The 19,709-nt window shown below is 40.9% G+C and overlaps 1 protein-coding gene across 16 annotated transcripts in view; it reads left to right on the top strand.

Moving 5' to 3' along the window:
• Nucleotides 1-19,709, top strand: part of KCNMA1 (potassium calcium-activated channel subfamily M alpha 1) — a 437,859-nt gene that overhangs the window by 266,573 nt on the left and 151,577 nt on the right. The window lies entirely within an intron of this gene.

Genomic DNA, 19,709 nt, shown 5'->3' with positions numbered 1-19,709 from the left:
GATAGAGAGAAGGGGCTGCCGATTAGTGCAGTGCAGTATCTCTCCCTACATGTAAAGAGAAGCAGAGAAAATGGGTCCGTAAATACGAGTGGAATACGGGTGACTCTGGACCCATATTTAAGGGCACGGGTCCGTAAATACGGGTGACAAAGGACACATATATACGCCAGTATTTACCGGAGGGAAAAAATCTGGTCGTGTGCATGGGGCCACAGGACGAGCATTCTTGTCCTGTGTCGGCAACTATTTAATTACCCATCTGTTCCTTGCTGGAATTACTTCAAATGATAGGTGAAGCAGGGCCAGTTCTGGAATTGGCTCAATAGGATTCTTGCATAGTCTTGTTATAAAGGTTAACCCCTTAAGGACGCAGCCTAGTTTTGGCCTTAAGGCTCAGAGCCCTTTTTTCAAATCTGACATATTTCACTTTATGTGGTAATAACTTCGGAATGCTTAAACCTATCCAAGCGATTCTGAGATTATTTTCTCGTGAGACATTGGGCTTTATGTTAGTGGTAAAATTTGGTCGATATATTCAGAGTTTATTTGTGAAAAATTGCAAAATTTAGAAAAAATTTAGAAAAAATATAATTTTTCTGAATTTAAATGCATCTGCTTGTAAAATAGATGCACAAAAACTACAAATAGGGAAGAGGGGGGGGAGATAATCCTCCAGTTTACCGTTAGTTGCGTCCGAGAACAGACAGCGCCCGGATTCCCGCATGGCAAGCGGCGAACAACAGGGAAAAAGTAGAGCCAAGATCCAGCGCTGAGTGTGAGTAAAAAGGAACTCCTGTTCCAATTTTATTGATATAACAAAATAAAATGAACTAAATAAAAATAGTTCTGTAGTATAGCAGAGTACAAAGATGAGTGATGGGTGAAGGATCAGAATAAACCCCGTTGGATTGTTCCTACGCGTTTCTGACACGTCTTGTGTCCTTATTCATGGCATGCAAAATAGATGGTTATACCACCCAAAATAGTTACTAGTTCACATTTCCCATATGTCTACTTTAGATTGGCATCATTTTTTGAACATTATTTTATCTTTCTTGGACGTTACAAGGCTTAGATCATAAAGAGCAATTTCTCATATTTTTAAGAAAATTTCAAAAGCCTTTTTTTAAGGTACCTGTTCAGTTCTGAAGTGGCTTTGAGGGGCCTATGTATTAGAAACCCCCATAAAACACCCAATTTTAAAAACTAGACCCCTCAAAGTATTCAAAACATCATTTAGAACGTTTTTTTTTAACCCTTCAGGCATTTCACAGGAATTAAAGTAAAGTAGAGGTGAAATTTGCAAATTTCATTTTTCTTACTGAATTTCAATCTTATTCAAATTTTTTCTGTAACACAGAAGGTTTTACCAGGGAAACACTACTAAATATGTATTGGCCAGATTTTGCAGTTTTTAGATATGTCCCACATGTGTCTCTAGTGCGCTCGTGGACTAAAACACAAGCCCCAGAAGCAAAGAAGCACCTAGTGCATTTTGGGGCCTCTTTTTTTTTTTTTATTAGAATATATTTTAGGCAGCATGCTAGGTTTGAAGAGGTGTTGAGGTGCAAAAACAGTAGGAATCCCCCAAAAGTTACCTCATTTTGAAAACTACACCCCTCAAGGAATTCATTTATGGTTGTTGTTACCATTTTGACCCCACCGTTTTTTCACAGCACGTATTTAAATTGGGCTGTAAAATTGAAAAAAATAATTTTTTTCCAATAAGATGTCATTTTTGATAAAAATTTCTTATTTTCACAGCAAACAAAATACCCCATTTTGTTGCCCAATTTCTCCTGAGTGCAGCAATACCCCATTTGTGGCGATAAACTGCTGTTTGGGCCCATGGGAGGCCTCAGAAGGGAAGGAGCTCTGTGTGTTCTGTGGAGTGCAGATTTTGCTGGATTGGTTTTCGGGTGCCATGTAGCATTTTCGGAACCCCGAGAGGTATCAAAGCAATGGAAACCCACCAGAAGTGACCCAATTTTGGAAACTACACCCCTCAAGGAATTAATTTATGGGTGTTGTGACCATTTAGACCCCACAGTTTTTTCACAGAATTGATTTGAATTTGGCTGTGAATTACAAAAAATGGAATTTTTTTCCAATACGATGTAGTTTTGGCTCAAAATTTCTTATTTTCACAAGGAATAAAACACCCCATTTTGTTGCCCAATTTGTCCTGAGTGCGGCACTATCCCATTTGTGATGATAAACTGCCATTTGGGCCCATGGGAGGGCTCAGATGGAAAGGATCACCATTTGGCCTACTTGGGATTTTCTGGTGCGAAGTTATGTATGCAGAAGCCCCTGAGGTACCAGTACAGTTGAAATCCCAGAGAAGTGACCCCATTTTAAAAACTACACCCCTTAAGGCATTCATCTAGAGGTGTAGTGAGCATTTTGACCGGAGACATACACCCCATAAACTGTAATGTGGGTTCTCCTGGGTACGGCAATACCCTCAATGTGGCTGCTATCAGCTACCTGGGCACACAGCACAGCTCAGAAGGGAAAGATGAGGGGGATAAGCTGTGCGGAGTACATCAGCGTAAGTAAAACCCTCGATGACGCTCGGCCACAGACGCGCTTCCGGCCATATCCATACCTGTCGTGTGACGCTGCCATCAGCACACACATGACCATGGATGGTAACACCCTTCTAATGTCCGATTGGCTGCTTGTCCTTTTTTAATCTTGATTCCCATTGGAGAGACGCCACCCCCGGACGAAGGCATTTCCGCCGAAACGCGCGTCGGGTCTGGCGTCTCTCTCCAGCAGGTTTTCATCACATGGGTATGTAATAGCAGGTTTTCTTCCCAGACACAATGTTTCCAGGCACGGTCATTTCATTATTCTTTGTGTTACTAGCTATCGCTGAGGTCTGGGTTTAACTGCAGATACTGAATAGTATATACCATCCACTTCTATCTATCTATCTATACCCATGTATCACACAGTTTGTGAACACATCGTTCCTGCAATGAGTGACGCCTTGTCTATGCTCTGCATGACTCATCTTTTTAATCTACATTGTTACATTATATTTTGTTGTGAATAAAGTTTATATTTTTCTCTATACTACATTTGTTATGTGTTAATTGAACCCTCAACCCTGTAGGTTTTCTGTGCTAATCCGTAGGGTCAATGCACCAAGGTTACTTGGCATACACATCTGTCCTGTCTATACATAGCTTATACATTGACTTCACATGTATTTTGACAGGATCTTCCTGAATGTACCAATAGGTTTGTATTAAGTAAAACTGGGGTAGATTAAAAATCAAGGGATGTATGATAAATTTTAAAACACTCTTTTATACAGAGCCCTGGTTTTTCGGGACACGTGTCACATTGATATATTGTGTCCTTCCTTATCCCACATTTATAGCAGACTTTGCACCTCTTTTGACTTTTTCCCTTCTTGCCAGTTTGGGTAACTTCTCCTGGAAAGTGTTGCCCTGGTGCGATGCGTGTGGTCTCGCTTCCAGAAGTACTGGGTGCCAACCCTTCTTGGTCCCAAAAGATTAGGTTCTTGATAACCACCTCTTGAAGTTCCAGGAAAGTTCCCGTCTGGCCTGTACATCGACGTAGCACATACACATTGTACAATGCCATCTGTATGATGTACACATCCAGCTACTTATACCACACCCTCTATTTCCGCATGGCGCTGTAGGGCTTCAGGGCTTGATCTGACAAGTCCACCGCTCCCATGTACCTATTGTAGTCCAGGATGCAGTCTGGTTTGGGGGTCTCTGTACTGGTACCTCGTACAGGTACATGGGTACTGGTGTGGGCATGTATTGTTGTCAATACAAGGACATCTCTCTTGTCCTTGTACTTGACACACAATATGCTGCTGCTAGAATGTGTCCTGCTCTCACCCTTTCTGAGTGTTTGCCCAAGCAGTGTCTTAGGGAGGTCTCTCAGATTTCTTCTAGAAGTGCCGCATGCCGCAGGATTTCTGGAAGCGAGGCACTTGAAGAGTGGGACGCTGGTATAAAAATTATCCAGGTAGAGGTAGTAACCCTGGTCCAGCAGTGGGTGCACCAAATGCCACACAATTTTTGCATTAACTCCAAGTAAGGGGGGGGGGGGGCATTCTGGGGGCTGAATACTGGTGTCCTTCTCTTCATATATTCTAAATTTGTAGGTATACCCTGATGCACACTCGCACAGCTTATACATCTTCACGCCATACATTGCCCTCTTACTCGGCAGGTACTGGTGGAATTGAACCCTCCCTTTAAAATTTACCAAGGACTCATCAATAGAAATACACTTTTCGGGGGTGTATGCTTGCGAAAACCGGGAAATGAAATGGACTAGTAGGGGTCTCGTCAAAACTGGGGTCATCTCGGGGTGGGCTCTGCTCATTATCAGTATAATGTAAGAAGCGAAGTATTGCCACATTTTTTTATTTTTTTTTTAGGTTACAGTTCAGTTCTGAAGTTGCTTTGAGGAGCCTATATATTAGAAACCCCTGTCAAACACCCCATTTTAGAAACTAGACCCCTCAAAGTATTCACAACAGCATGTAGAAAGTTTATGAACCCTTTAGGTGTTTCACAGGAATTTAAAGCAAAGTAGAGGTGAAATTTACATATTTATTTTTTTGGGCATAAAATCCTTTTCATTGCATTTTTTTCTGTAAAATCGAAGGTTTTACCAGAGAAACGCAACTCAATATTTATTTCCCAGATTCTGCAGTTTTGAGAAATATCCTACATCTGACCCTAGTGTGGTGGTAATGGACTGAAGCACCGGCCTCCGAAGCAAAGGAGGACCTAGTGGATTTTTATTAGGCACCATGTCCGGTTTGAAGAGGTCTTGTGGTGCCAAAACAGTGGAAACCCCCCAAAAGTGACCCTATTTTGGAAACTAGACCCCTTGAGGAATTCATTGTAGTTTTCTTGGGGTGCATGCGACTTTTTGATCAGTTTTTATTCTATTTTGAAGAGGCGTGGCGACTAAAAAACAGCAATTCTACTATTGTTTTTTCATTCTATTTTGAAGAGGCGTGGCGACTAAAAAACAGCAATTCTACTATTGTTTTTTCATTCAATTTTTTTTACAGCGTTCACCGTGCGCTATAAATGACATATTCACTTTATTTTGCGGGGCGATACGATTACGGCGATACCAATGTTTATATTTTTTTTTATGTCTTATGGCGTTTGCACAATAAAATACTTTTTGTAAAAAATCAATAACTTTTTGTGTTACCTTATTCTAAGAGCCAGAACTTTTTTATTTTTCCATGAAGAAAGCCGTGCGAGGACTTATTTTTTGCGTAACGAACTGTAGTTTGGATCAGCACCATTTTTAGGTACATGGGCCATTTTGATCTCTTTTTATTCCATTTTTTAGGAGGTTTTTTTATGGCGTTCACCGCGCGGGATAAATAACAAAATAATTTTGTTGTTCTGGCCGTTACGGATGCGGCGAATTATGTATAGTTTATATGTTTATTTATTTTTATTTATAATAAAACACTGATAAGGGAAAAATTGGGATTTATACTTTTATTTTCTTATTTTTACACAACTTTTTTTTACTTTATTACTTTGTCCCACTAGGGGACTTGAGGGTAGGAGGCCCTGATCGCTATTCTAATACACTGCACTACATGCGTAGTGCAGTGTATTAGAGCTATCAGCTACTCGCTGACAGCAAGCATAGTGGGTCCTGACTTTGTCAGGACCCACTAGGCTTCCGTAGACGGCATAGCCGGACGCCATTGTTAGGCGTCCGGTTGCCATAGCAACCATCACTGCCCGCTATTATGTAGCGGGCCGTCGATGGTGGTTTAACCCCTAAGAAGTTTAACCCCTAATCGCTATAGAACGCGGCTTTTAAGGGGTTAATCAGCGGGGACACAGCGATCGGTCTCGCTGTAGGAGCTGTGGCAACTGTTGTACGAGACAGCAGCTGTCACAGCTCCTGTATGTGTCGGGAAGATGGCCGAAGTGGCCGTTCCTCCCATGACGTACTATTCCGTCATGGAGCGCGAACGCTATGGTTACTATGACGGAATAGTACGTCACTGAGCGCAAAGGGGTTAAAGACTTCTTGCCATAACCTAGATAGCTTAATGTTTTTTTAGTTACCTTGCTTTCCCCAAAAAAAGGAAGAAAAAGTGATCAAAAAGTCATATATATATATACCTCGTACGTGTCAATAAAAACTACAGCTCGCCCCACAAAAAATAAGCTGTCACTCTACTACATCGACAGAAAATAAAAAAGTGTTATGGCTCTCAGAATATGGCGACACTAAAATTTGTTTTTTAACAAATAGTTTTTTCTATGTAAAAGCAGAACATCAAGAAAAAAAGTCTAAAAAAGAGTATCTGTGAATGCAGTGATCTGATGTACTGTATGGGTATGTTCACACGGCTTATTTTTAGCCATTTTTCAGGCAGTAAACGCCCCGAAAAACAGCTGAAAAAACTTGAGCTGAATGCCTCCAAACATTTCCCCATGATTTCACAGGGAACAATGGCATTTCGTTCCGACGGGGCTTTCTATTACGCGGCTGTTTGAAAAAACGGTGCGTAAAAAAACGCCCCCCCCCCCCCTCTGTAAAAAGAAGTGCATGACACTTTTTGAGCCATTTTTTGAGCCGTTTTTCATTGTGTCAAAAAGAAAAACAGCTCCAAAAACGTCCGCAAAAGACGAATAAAAAAGACGCTGTCAAAAGGCGGGGCGTAAAAAAGACGCCCGCGTCAAAGAAGTACCTGACACTTCTTCAGACGTAAATGGAGCCGTTTTCCATTGACTCCATGGAAAAACAGCTCCATTTACGTCCGTAATGGACGCAGCGAAAAGCGCCTCAACATTTCATTACGGCTGAAATTACGGAGCTGTTTTCTCCTGAAAACAGCCCCGTAATTTCAGCCGTAACGGACGCTGCCATGTGAACATACCCTAGGGGTGAATTCACACATTTACATATTACTTCTTACAAAGAGGCTCGCCATTATTGATAATAATTAAGTGCATTGGATGCTAGTAACAAAACCTTAAAATTGTATTTCACTATGAGGACTGTAAAAAAGATACTTTGGTTTGGCAGTGGCATGAATAATAATATTTAATATAATATTTTTTATAAAAAACAAAACATGTTCTAGTCAACATATGTATATTAAAGGAGTTGTGCCATCAATAGTAATGGAAATATATAAACTCAATATACATTTTGGAGTAACTTTGTAGAGTATTGTTATTTAAAAAAAATATTACCTTGCAGAAATATGGTAATTATCAGCTTGTAATAGCACTTCCTGGTGTTCAAATGTATAGGTGTGTGCACATCATTCTAAAGAATGTCAGAATGTCAGATGTGCATGCACAGTACAATACAGTTAAAGAAACAGGCTGGACATTAAGGCTAGACAAATGCCTTACTTCTACATCTCAGAGTACACAGACTTCAAGCAGTAAGGGTTAAAGTCATTAGATAACCTCCTCACCAGTCCGTGCTGATCTCCTTCTTATCAGGGACAGATATAAGAACTATCGTTCAGCACAAGCAGTGAAGTGCTGAACTATTTTTTTTTTCTTCACTGTTTACTGGCCAGTCTGGGCTTTCTTTCTCTCTGTTTGTTTCACTGGTAAGACACAGAGTTTTACTGAAATGAGATTTACAGACCTATACATTTGAACACCAGGGGGTGCTATTACTTAATAATAATTGCCATAATTCTGTGAGGATTTTTTTTTTAATAACAATACTTTACAAAGTTACTTTAAAATGTATATTGCGTTTATATATTGCTATTTCTATTGATGGCACAGCGTCTTTAAAAACAAATTATTGTCACGGTTATTGTGGCATTCTTTCACATATCATGTACATTTAACTATTCAGTATTGTCACCAATGGACCCAGTTAAAAGAAACCATTTAACCCCTTCCCTACATCCGCCGTATATATACGGCGCACGCCGGGTGGGGGAATATGGAGCGGGCTCACGGGCTGAGTCCGCTCCATATAGCGAGTGTGTCGGCTGTGTGTTACAGCCGACACTTCCGGGTTACGAGCGGGATCGCGCTTTAGCGCGATCCCGCTTGTTTAACCCGTTAAATGCCGCGTTCAATAGAGATCGCGGCATTTAAATTACTAAAAACAGGGGGGCGACACCCTGTAACATCTCGACGGCCTCCCCGCGGCGAGATCGGGGGGAGCCATTGGTTCACACGGCTGCCTGGGGGTCTGACGAAGTCCCCCAGGTCCGCCATCTTGGTACTCCTAAGAAGCTCTGCCTCCGGCAGGGCTTCATAGGAGACTGTCAGAATCACGATATACTGCAATACATTAGTATTGCAGTATATCGTGCAAGCGATCTAACAATCGCTGGTTGAAATCCCCTAGGGGGACTAATAAAAATTTTAAAAATGAATTAAATAAAGTTGTTTTTTTTGTGTACAAATTTTTTTTTAATTAAAAGTTCAAAAAACCCCCCTTTTCCCATTTTCCCCCTAGAGCATAGTAAAAAACTTAATAAATAAACATAATTGGTATCGCCGCGTCTGTAAAAGTCTGAACTATCACAATATATCATTATTTAACCCGCACGGTGAACGCCGTAAAAAAAAAATTGTAAACGCCAGAATCTCTATTTTTTGGTCACCTCATCTCCCACAAAAAATGAAATAAAAAGTGATCAAACTGTCACATTTACACCAAAATGGTATTAATAAAAACGACAGCTTATCCCGCAAAAAAATAAGCCATTATACAACTTAATCGACAGAAAAATAAAAAAGTTATGGCTCTCGGAATTTGGCGAAACAAAATAAATTTTCTTTTTTACACTTAGGTTTTTACTTGTAAAAGTAGTAAAATATAGAAAAAACTACACATATTTGGTATCACCGTAATCGTATTGACCCATAGAATAAAATTAACATATTGTTTTAATTGTACAGCGAATTCCGTAAAAATGGCACGCAAAAAACCATGGCGGAATCGCTGTTTTTTTTAATTTTCTACCCCACAAATAATTTTTTTCCCGTTTCCTAGTACATTATACGGCAAAATAAATGGTTCCCACGAAAAACTACAACTTGTTCCGCAAAAATCAAGCCCTCATAGGACTATATCGACGGAAAAATAAAGGCGTTATGGCCTTTGGAAGGTGGGGAGGGAAAAACGAAAATGAAAATCTGAAAAAGGGCTGCGGCGTGAAAGGGTTAAATGGACGCTAACTTTTCAAACAACTTATGCTAATCTAATAGTATACCTGATTTTTTTCAAGTTTGAAATCTACTTACTGTTAAAATTAAGTTGTTTTTTTTTAATCAATGCTAATTCTTTGTGAAGTTACTGCCACTAGGTGTCTCCCTTTCTGTAATCTGCTGTCTTCCCCCTGTTGTCAATAAAAATCCATATCTAATTACAGAGCACAGTAGACAGACTTCAGGAAGTCTGCCCATAGAAGTCTATGCAGAGGGGAGGGTGGGAACAGGAGGAGTGAGCAGAGTGAGAGAGACACACAGACACTTCTGCTCATAGAAGTCTTTGGACAGGGGAGGGGGAGCATGAGAAGGAAACATATAGAGAGAGAGACACAGACACTACTGTCAATAGAAGTATATGGAGAGGGCAGGAGGTATGAGGGGGAGAAACATAATTGCATAACTAACTGTTTAGCTCTTATCATATTTATCACGACTTAACGCATTCAAATCACAATGGCAAGAAACTTTAACTTGACTTTTTCAATGACTTTTCAATGGCTTTTGTTGTATGATATCATGTTGCAGCAAGTTATCAGACTCCAGATAAACTTGGTTACATCTGTAGCAATACTTTACTATACTTTATATTTATTAACCATATTAATTATTGTACATGCTGTAGTTCTGTCTTTGAGTTTATTTTCATATTTCTTTACTATAAATATATACAATGTTACTTTACTTTGCAGAATGAAAGGGCCTTTATTTTGGTGTATTAAAAATAGACAAAATGCTTTTGCTGTCCACATGCATCATTATCTGTCCTGTGAATAATCATACAAGGTTCAGATATGTAAATGTGTTCATAGAAATCGTGAGGCTTAAATAGAGAAATAGGCAGGAGGAAGTGAATATTAATTTGATTTAAAAAGTCACGACTTTCCAGTGTATCATGCTGTCCAGTGTGGCAGCTGTTACATTCAGCTTGCCAAAGTTTTTACTTTCCTATAAAAATAATGGAAATTGTAATTGTTTGCATAAGAATTAGTGATCTAAAACTGATGGCATGAATAGCACCATGCACTCAGTGAACTGATGATTTTGGAGAGGTGAATTTCAACAAATAATTATGTTAAAATGGCAAGAAGTCTTTAGATCACACTCAGTTCCTTTATTAAAAGGGTTGTCAAAGATTAACAAATTGTTGTCGTCCCGCTAAAACAGTGCCATACTTGTCCATGTGTCTGTTATGGCAGCTCATCTCTATTTGCTTTAATACCAAGCATAGCCCAAGGAAAAGAGAGGCACTGTTTTTAAACCCTGGAAAAGCCCCTTTAGGTTACTATACTAGCTAGAAAAAGCATATTAGTCATTAGAAAACTGAAAGGGTTCTTTTCTGGGACTTAGAAATATCCTGAACCTTGCTCGGCGGCTTCTTCCTCCACAAGGTCGCCGACGTCCTTTGGTGTCTTTTGCTCACGCCCACCGGATCCCTAGTGCGCGCGCGCACCTTCTGGCCATCCAGTACCTGCTACCTGCCTGTGTCCAGCTGACAGCTACCTGTCTACGTTTCGCTATCTGCATCCACCTGTCATCAATGTACCGTTTACCTGTGCCTGTCTAGCATCTGTCTGGCCAGCAGCTACTCTGCCGGGACCACCTCAAGAAGTAGCGACCTGGCAGTCTCCCCGCAGCGAAGACCAGATCCCTGTATAGGGGTTAAAAGGTGAAGACCAAGGAGGCTGCTCAGACAACGCCCTTAGAGGTGGCCCTAAGCCAATCTGTCAGGGTAGCTCAATGGGTCTACAAACCTGCTGGTCGTTACATAAATAGCATTAAAGCACTAAGTTACGTGACTGCATGGACATGACAACACCAGAACACTGTCATTACAACTTTGTTGCTTATATACAGTGATTTTTAAGGCAGTGGACAGTGGCAAGTTTCGGATGCACAACCTATTACTAAGTTTAAGAAAAAAAATGTGTCCAACTACCGGGAAACCCCTTTCAACATGATAGGATAGCGCAATCTTTTAGTGGTTTTGTTCTCTGTAGTATGCGGGAAATAAAAAAGAGGAGCGCAAAATCTCCCTTTACTAAGGCTCATTTGCCTCCGTTTATTTATGACAGTTACCTGACAATATTGTGTATTTTAGTTGGTGATTTAGCTGCTTGAAGTTTCTATATAATTTATTATATCCTTCCGTGTTACTGGAAACTAGCTCTCCATGTATTTACTTTCCGGACACCGAGGCAATGTTAGCAGTAACCTGAAGCCCTGACATCAACAGTAGCGAGTCAGGAGATCAGAATGCCACTAGAGTCCAATAGAACCTATAGGTATTGTATTGTTTCTGACCCCAGCTCTTATCTAATGTAGCAGGGGAAGATAGTTGTAGAATAGCTATTTTAAAGGCTATGTAAACCTTTGAATGGGATTTTTTTTATAAAAAGGTCAATCAGTGTGATTAGTTTTTGGTTTTAGTTTTTTCATTTTCATTTTAGTCTCCTTCCTTTCTTTATTCACATTTTTCTTTTTTGTTTTCTTTTCCTGCGCATGCGACGCCCAATGGGACAGGGATCACGAGTTTATAGTTATTATTTTTATTTTATATATGTCAATTTGTGTTTAAAATCTGTCTTTTTAAGGATTAATCACATTGATGTTTAGGGCTAAGCTGCTCATTGGCTGCCTGTATATTAAATACCTACCCTATACGCTCTGAGAAAGTCACGTGGTGCCGAAACACGCCAGCGCATATAGCTCACACGCCTTGACGTCACACGCCCAGGATCCTGTGTGTTCGGCAGTGTATGGCTACATGCTGCCTCGTATGCAGCCTTAGTGGCATTGATGCGTCTACCCCTGCCAATTATCTCTGCCTGCTGTTAGCACCTTGGAGACCTGTACGCCATTCAAATTGGCTTTGTACAAGGGCCAATTTCCATTCTTACCCTATGGCCTCATGCCCACTTCAGTTATTTCCTTCAGGGTACTATCTGTTTTTTTCACTGATAGCACCCTGACCCATTTATTTGAATGGGCCCATGCACACTTCCAACATCTACCTGGACGATCAATAAGCGATCTCATTATACACAGCTCGCATCTCCAGCTGAACTGTCCGACTGATGGATGAGTATATGGCTAAACCTACATTATTCGTTTATGTTATTGCCCTATTTTCGAAGTTTGTGAATAATATCACATAATTTACCTCTGAGCACATGTGGCATCTTGGAATGCGAGGTTTGCCATATTGAATTGGACCCTAATTCTAGTATATGGTCTCCTGCTATACAATATGTATCGGCTGTCCTAGCACGCATTTCTGTGCTGCGGAGTGTATTATTAAATTGAGATCACTGACCTGTTTTCACAACTCATCCCCTGCATTTACCTTTCTAATGATCCGGGCTCTATAAAAAGGCTGTCCAAACTGGCACCCCCTTTAAGGAGCACTGGCCTGACTTATCCCTTGCAGAGAAATAAGCGTTAGTCTAAAGCCAAATGTGAACACAGCCTAATTCCCTGTTGTTTTGGGGCTTACTGTATACTCTCACCTATTTCTTTGGTTTATCATGTTATTTTATTAGAATGTCTTGTTTTCTAGGCCACATGGGATTGCACCTATGATTTTTATAAAGGTTGCATATTCAGGTTTTACAGCCTCATGATGACAAGAGGCACATAAATAATATTTCCATACTCGTTTCGAAATGGAAAACGAAGAAATAGTGTAAACATTATTTAACTTTTTCAAGACTTTGTCTGATTTGCGAAACATTGTCTTGACGGAGAGAAGGATTAGAGCAGTAAAATTACATCTTTCTTGTGATTTTTGAAATAAAAATTATCAAAGGGCCAAAGCCATCAATTTCAAATTATCTTAAAGACGTTTCAAAATTTCAGACTACTGGCCGTCTACAAACCTTTGATAAAGTTTATGTTGCATCTGTGTTATTAATGAATGGAATACTGGATGACCCGTATAAGTTTATATGTTGCCCTTTGCAGTGTGTGTCCTTTCTTATTTAAAGAGGCACTCCAGCAAATTATTTTATTGTGGCCCCCGTTTGTACAGTACACCTGGTAAACGGTTGGACTGGCCATACTCCTACCGGGCGCTTTGTTGCTGAAATATCCCAGCCGCAATTAGGTTACGTGACCGGCCGATTCCTACAGCGTCTGCTGTGTGGACCGGTAGTCCCTTTCACTATCACTATGCATTCCTAGGAGACTCACATTGGGCATCTCATAGGAACGTATAGTGAAAGAGACTTCTGGTCCACACAGCAGAAGCTGTAGGAATCGGCCGGTCACGTGATATAATTGCGGCCAGGATATTTCTGTAACAAAGCGGCCGGTAAGAGGATGGTGTGCCCTACTGTTTATCGGGTGTACTTTACAAAACGGGGGCCACAATAAAAATATTTGCTCTAGTGTCTCTTTAAACATTGGCAAACCTCTGTGTTTAGTGTTATTTTGCATAATCAATGGTTATGAAACTGTTACATGGAAATATACTGATGTAAATGAAATGTTCATGTTATAAAATATGCTCTTAACTTTGCAAGAATATTCTTTTGTGGTCTGTGTATTACATAATACGTTAAGTACTAGGATATGAAACAGGACAGTCATGGACCGCATTCTCTAAGCATCTGAAAAGTGTAGTCCACCAATTACCAGAAACAAGTAGGATTTGCATCTGTTATGTTTGCACGTAACATTAAAGTGTATATAATATTATATATATGTAGCAGGTTCATTACCAAATAAGGTATTGCTAATAAAAGGGTTATCCGGGAAGTGAATTTTTTTTTTCTTAGGGACTGCAAATGAAATAGTTTAAAAAAAGCAATACTTACCTATACTTAGCGATCCAGCGCTGTCAGTCCGGTGGCAGTCCCAGTTCTTGTTTACATGAACATATAATGTAATTGCTGAAGCCAATCAGAGGGTTCAGCGGGGCTCTCTGGTGACGAATCATATGGCCGCTGAGCCCTCTGATTGGCTGCAGCGGTCACATGGTATGTGCATGTAAACAAGCACCCGGACTGCCGCCGGAGTGACAGCGCTGGATCGCCAGGAGTAAGGATAAGTATTGATTTTTTGTTTTATTTATTTCATTTGCAGCCCCTAAAAAAAAATAATTCACTTACACTTTTTGACATGGGTGGATAACTTTTTGGATAGCTTTTTTTAAAAGTAAGAATTTAAAAACTGCATTATGTGTTTACCTTTGTCTTTCATAAAATTTGAATTGTAGATTTGTAATAAGGTTCCTTTTACAATGACAGGCTGGAAAAATTTGTCTTGTTTAGCTTGGATAAAGACTCAATGAATGATATCAAATTGATCTATGGAATTGTTCTGACGTGAGGCAAAGTTGGCAACAATTGGCCAGAGGATCTGTGTATATACTTTCCTTCCTCTTGATCAAACAGTAAGCTCTGAATCAGGTGGAACTTAAGGGACACGTAAAAGATTTTTGGCCAAGAGAGATAATCTAATCTGCATAAGGCTTCGTTCACATTTGCGTCAGTGTTCCGTTCTGACGTTCCGTCGCAGCTTTCCGTCAGAACGGAACCCTGACTGAGACAAACGGAAACCATAGGTTTCCGTTTACATCACCATTAATTTCAATGATGACGGATCCGGTGTAAATGGTTTCCGTTTGTGTCAGTTGTGCAAGGGTCCCGTCGTTTTGACGGAATCAATGCCGTAGTATTTGTATGGTATGTTCTCATATTGATGTGGGTTTCTTTCCAGTACTATGTTTTTTCTCCTTTACTCCAATAACATGCTGGGATGCCTATGAAATTGTCCCTACTGTGTCTAATTACATTCTAAACTCCTCTACTAACAGGGACCTATGAGAATGCATTCTGGGTACAGGGCTGTGGAACATTTTAGTTCTATATAAGTTAGGCCCCATGCACACGAACGTGGTTTTGTGGCCGCAATTCCTCCGAAAATCCATGCTTGAATTGCGGCCCCATTCATTTCTATGGGCCCATGCACACGACCGTGGTTTCCACGGTCCGTGCATGGCCCAGGGGCCTGGACTGCAGAAAGAACGGACATGTCTTATTACGGCCGTGTTCTGTGGTCCAGGCTCATAGAAAACCCGCGATTTGTGGGCGGCTCGCGGATGACACACCGCGGCCGGCCGACCCAAAAATCATGGCCATGCACATGGCTACGGTCGTGTGCATGAGGCCTAACAAGTAATAAATAATATAGAATAAAATAAAAAGGACCATCCCATTGACATTTAGGGCACATTCACACGTGGCGGAATTGATGTGGAATTCTCCAGCGGCCGTTTTTTACATTTGTTTCTATACATTTTTTGGAAAGTTAGTTCAGACGTTGCGGAAAACTCCGCTGCGGACCATAGGCTGCAGTGCGGAATTTTCCCTCCGCAGCATGCACTGTCTGTTGCGGAGAAGAAGCAGAATTTCACTGCGGATTTCAGCCTTTGCAATGCAAAAACTGAAATCTGTGGCAAATCCGCTGTGATTTCTGCAACGTCTGAATTACCTGTCAAATATGCAAATGTTGGTGCAGATTCGATGCGTAATTGCCCCAAATCTGCACCAATATTGGCAGCGGAAAAACTCTGCCATGTCTGAACGTGCCCTTATTTTTACAGTTGCTCTTGCTGTTTTTATTTTAGATTTTTTAGTATATCACCATAATGGCCTTAAGACAATGTGAATAATCGTTAATGGGAATTTCCAGGATTTCACATTGATGGCATATCCTCTGACCCCAAATATCCCCATGATTAGCAGAACAAATGGGCAGCAGCGCCCTACTTATTATAAGGACAAAGGTGACATTTACTGTATATAGATATTTAGTTTAGCTGTTTCCTAAAAGAGAGCCTGAAGTAATATGAAATTTACCACATGTTTTATTCTGCACCTCTGCTTGTTCAGATTGGCTTCTGTATAGAAGTACAAGCCCAAAAGAAGGTCAAAGCATTGAGAATTGAAATTCATTACAGCAAGGATAGATGATAATATACTGCAAGCAACTAACCTACCAGTGAGAAAAATATGATTATCTTAATAATCATATACTGAGGCAAATGAGCCTCATTTAGGGAAATCCTGGATATCTGCTATAAGGGGATCTGACTGTTGCCTACTCACATTTAGTGTAGATGACTTGCAAAGCTTTCAGAACCTAAACAACTGGAAGAAAGAATTCATCTACTATGCAGAGGTAAAGACCAGACAGTCTGCAAGGTTTCTGTCCTCCCTGAGCTCGCCTTAGGACACCTGCGTTACGGTTTGACGGGTGTACCGCCCCAGTCAAACTCCCCACCTGCCACGGTCCTCGGAGCCCCACCTTTGATGTCGTGTTTTTAAAAAAAAATGAATTGTGCATCAGTGTGATTGGTGTAACTTCCTAAATACTTTAAAATTATTTTTACATTTTAAGATACAGCGGCTTTCTATTCTGTGTACAAAGCCACTGTATCGTTCGCTAAGTCCTAAATCCGTCAGGTCCGCGGGGCTGGCGGGCTCAGTGAAAGTGGGTCCTGGGTGTCTGACACACAAGATCCACCTATAATCGATCACATCTAAGTTATGATCGATAACAGCTTGATCCTGCGTATCTGAGACAGGCAGGACTCGCTGATAGTGAACCCGTCAGTCGCGCAGACCTGACGGATACAGGACTCAGCGCAAGATACAGCTGCTCTGGGATTTTTTAATAAAATGTATTTCGAAAGTTAAACCACTGACACTGATGCACAATTTTATTTAAAAAAAATGATGTCAAAGGTGTACAGGATAATGTAACATATTTTATGACTACTGTATGTCTTTGACTGACTAATATTTCTGTTTTAAAACAGAAAGATTATATATAAATCAAAGTTATCCAAAGAACAAATGTCATGCAAATGGTTTCAAAATCTCTATGCCACCTGAAAACTTTGATGACAACCTCTAAAATGACTTTACTAGGAGTCAACATTTGAAGATTAGTGTTATACATAGTGGGGGAGGCATTGAATAGAAGTTCGGAGGTAGAGCTGACTAACAATATGTAACATATTTGGTGTTTACTACATTTTGCTCACCCGTGATCATCTGACGTTGATGCAGTGGATAAATGAAACGTTACACGAAGAAAGAGAACAGAAATTCATCTTAATTTTAGGTTTACTGGTCTGTTCCAAAAGTAATTTGTCTGTTTTTTGCAGATTAGTCAATGGAAATTGTGAAATGTATTTAAAATGTAAATGTTTTGTGTTTTGTACATTCAAACCTTTTAGCATTTACAAAATGTGTATTTTAACTAACTTTTCTGTATCTTGAAGGTGATAGGATATAACAACATTTGTTATGTATTTGTAGTGACACTAAATTGTACTTATTGATTCAAAATACAATGTTTTAACAAAGAAAAAAGTTAAACTGTAAGTTCTAAAGGCGCTTTTCCACAATTCATTTAATTTTTGGTTTTCAATAACAGTTTTGGTCCAACTCCGACAATATGAGTGCACAAAATCTTTTGGTTGCCATTCCAGAGATCCTTTGCTATCCTCTTCTAGGCCTTCAAGGCCATTACGCCCAAGCAGCTTTGTCATAGATTCCCAGGGCATCTGCATAGGAAATACTTCTGCATGCTGACCATGGCATACTCCGGATTTATGACTTGGCACAGGCCTAGAAGAGGACAGCGTGAGATGTCGAAAATGGTGACAAGCAGGTACAGTACTTAAAACATTAAAGGTATATACACTGACATAAGTCATTACAAAAGCTGAATTTTTTGTTTTTACCTTGAGTTACACTTTTAACAATATTGTTTTTTTTTTTTAATGCATGCGTCCGTTTTTCTAGCAGTCGCAAAATCCGTGTTTTTTTTCTTTCCCCTCTTAAGCAGCATAATGGCCGAATCGGATAGCCATTGCAAACATCTACTTTCATTGTGGCGGTCACAGCCTATCCATGTATTTCATGAACAGCCACTCATTTGAAAGGCCAGCATGTAAAACTACATTTACCCTGCTGTATGACCAGCCAGACCTTTCTCCAATGACAACATCTGATGGTTGGGTTTTCTGAAGTTAAACCTGGCTCAGTTTCAATGTAAAAAGTGCTTGTTAGGATGAGACCGGCCATGTAATATTAAATTGTCCCTAAGAGAACCATTACAGATTTTTTTGCGTACTTACCAATAATAATAATGTAGATGAACAATTAACTGGTTAGCTCATATTTATCAGAAATGGCAGAAACATTAAGAAAGCTTGTGTACAGATAAGGCTCTGTTCACATCTGCATTGGGGGTTCAGTTAGGAGCCTTCGTCGCAGATTCAGTCCAAAATACAGGAAAAAACGTATGGACACCGTGACGAAATCCCAACGGAACCCATTAAAGCTGGTTGGTGACGGCGCCGGAGAACAAGGAAAACCAGAATGTAGATGTGAACGAAGCCTTAGACTCATTAAGTGGAATATTAGGAATGTAAAGTTGTTGTAAAGGATCTGCCAGGCACTGCGGGGTTAACTCCCAGAACTAATCAGTCAGCACCTGAGAATACATCCCTGAGACTGACTCCTGCTTCCACCATTCAGGCTGGCAGGCTTAGGAGTGGGAGAGCCTATCGTAACCTGGCCAGACTCAGCTAGCTCCCGCCCTCGGTCTATTTAAGCCTGCACTTCCTGTCCCTCGGTGCTTGTTATTGCTTTTGTTTCTTTCCTTGTGGTTCCTGGCCCAGCTACAGCTCCTGCTATTTTTGATCCTGCTCCATACCGACCCTGGCTTACCGACTACTCTTCTGCTTTTCGTTTTGTACCTCGCACACTCCTGGCTTGACTCGGCTCGTTCACCACTCTGGTTGCTCACGGTGTTGCCGTGGGCAACGGCCCCTTTTCCTTGCTTGTGTTCCTTGTATGTTTGTCGTGTTTGTCGTGCACTTACTGAGCGCAGGGACCGCCGCCCAGTTGTACCCCGTCGCCTAGGGCGGGTCGTTGCAAGTAGGCAGGGACAGAGTGGCGTGTAGATTAGGGCTCACTTGTCCGTCTCCCTACCCCCTGCCGTTACATAGGTAGGGAGGGGGCTTATGTAACGGCAGGGGGTAGGGAGACGGACAAGTGAGCCCTAATCTACCCGCCACTCTGTCCCTGCCTACTTGCAACGACCCGCCCTAGGCGACGGGGTACAACTGGGCGGCGGTCCCTGCGCTCAGTAAGTGCACGACAAACACGACAAACATACAAGGAACACAAGCAAGGAAAAGGGGCCGTTGCCCACGGCAACACCGTGAGCAACCAGAGTGGTGAACGAGCCGAGTCAAGCCAGGAGTGTGCGAGGTACAAAACGAAAAGCAGAAGAGTAGTCGGTAAGCCAGGGTCGGTATGGAGCAGGATCAAAAATAGCAGGAGCTGTAGCTGGGCCAGGAACCACAAGGAAAGAAACAAAAGCAATAACAAGCACCGAGGGACAGGAAGTGCAGGCTTAAATAGACCGAGGGCG

The sequence above is a fragment of the Rhinoderma darwinii genome, chromosome 11, assembly GCF_050947455.1.
Source record: "Rhinoderma darwinii isolate aRhiDar2 chromosome 11, aRhiDar2.hap1, whole genome shotgun sequence".
NCBI lineage: Eukaryota > Metazoa > Chordata > Amphibia > Anura > Rhinodermatidae > Rhinoderma > Rhinoderma darwinii.
Note: the sequence above shows the minus strand (reverse complement) of the source record. Positions and strands in the feature narration are given on the sequence as shown.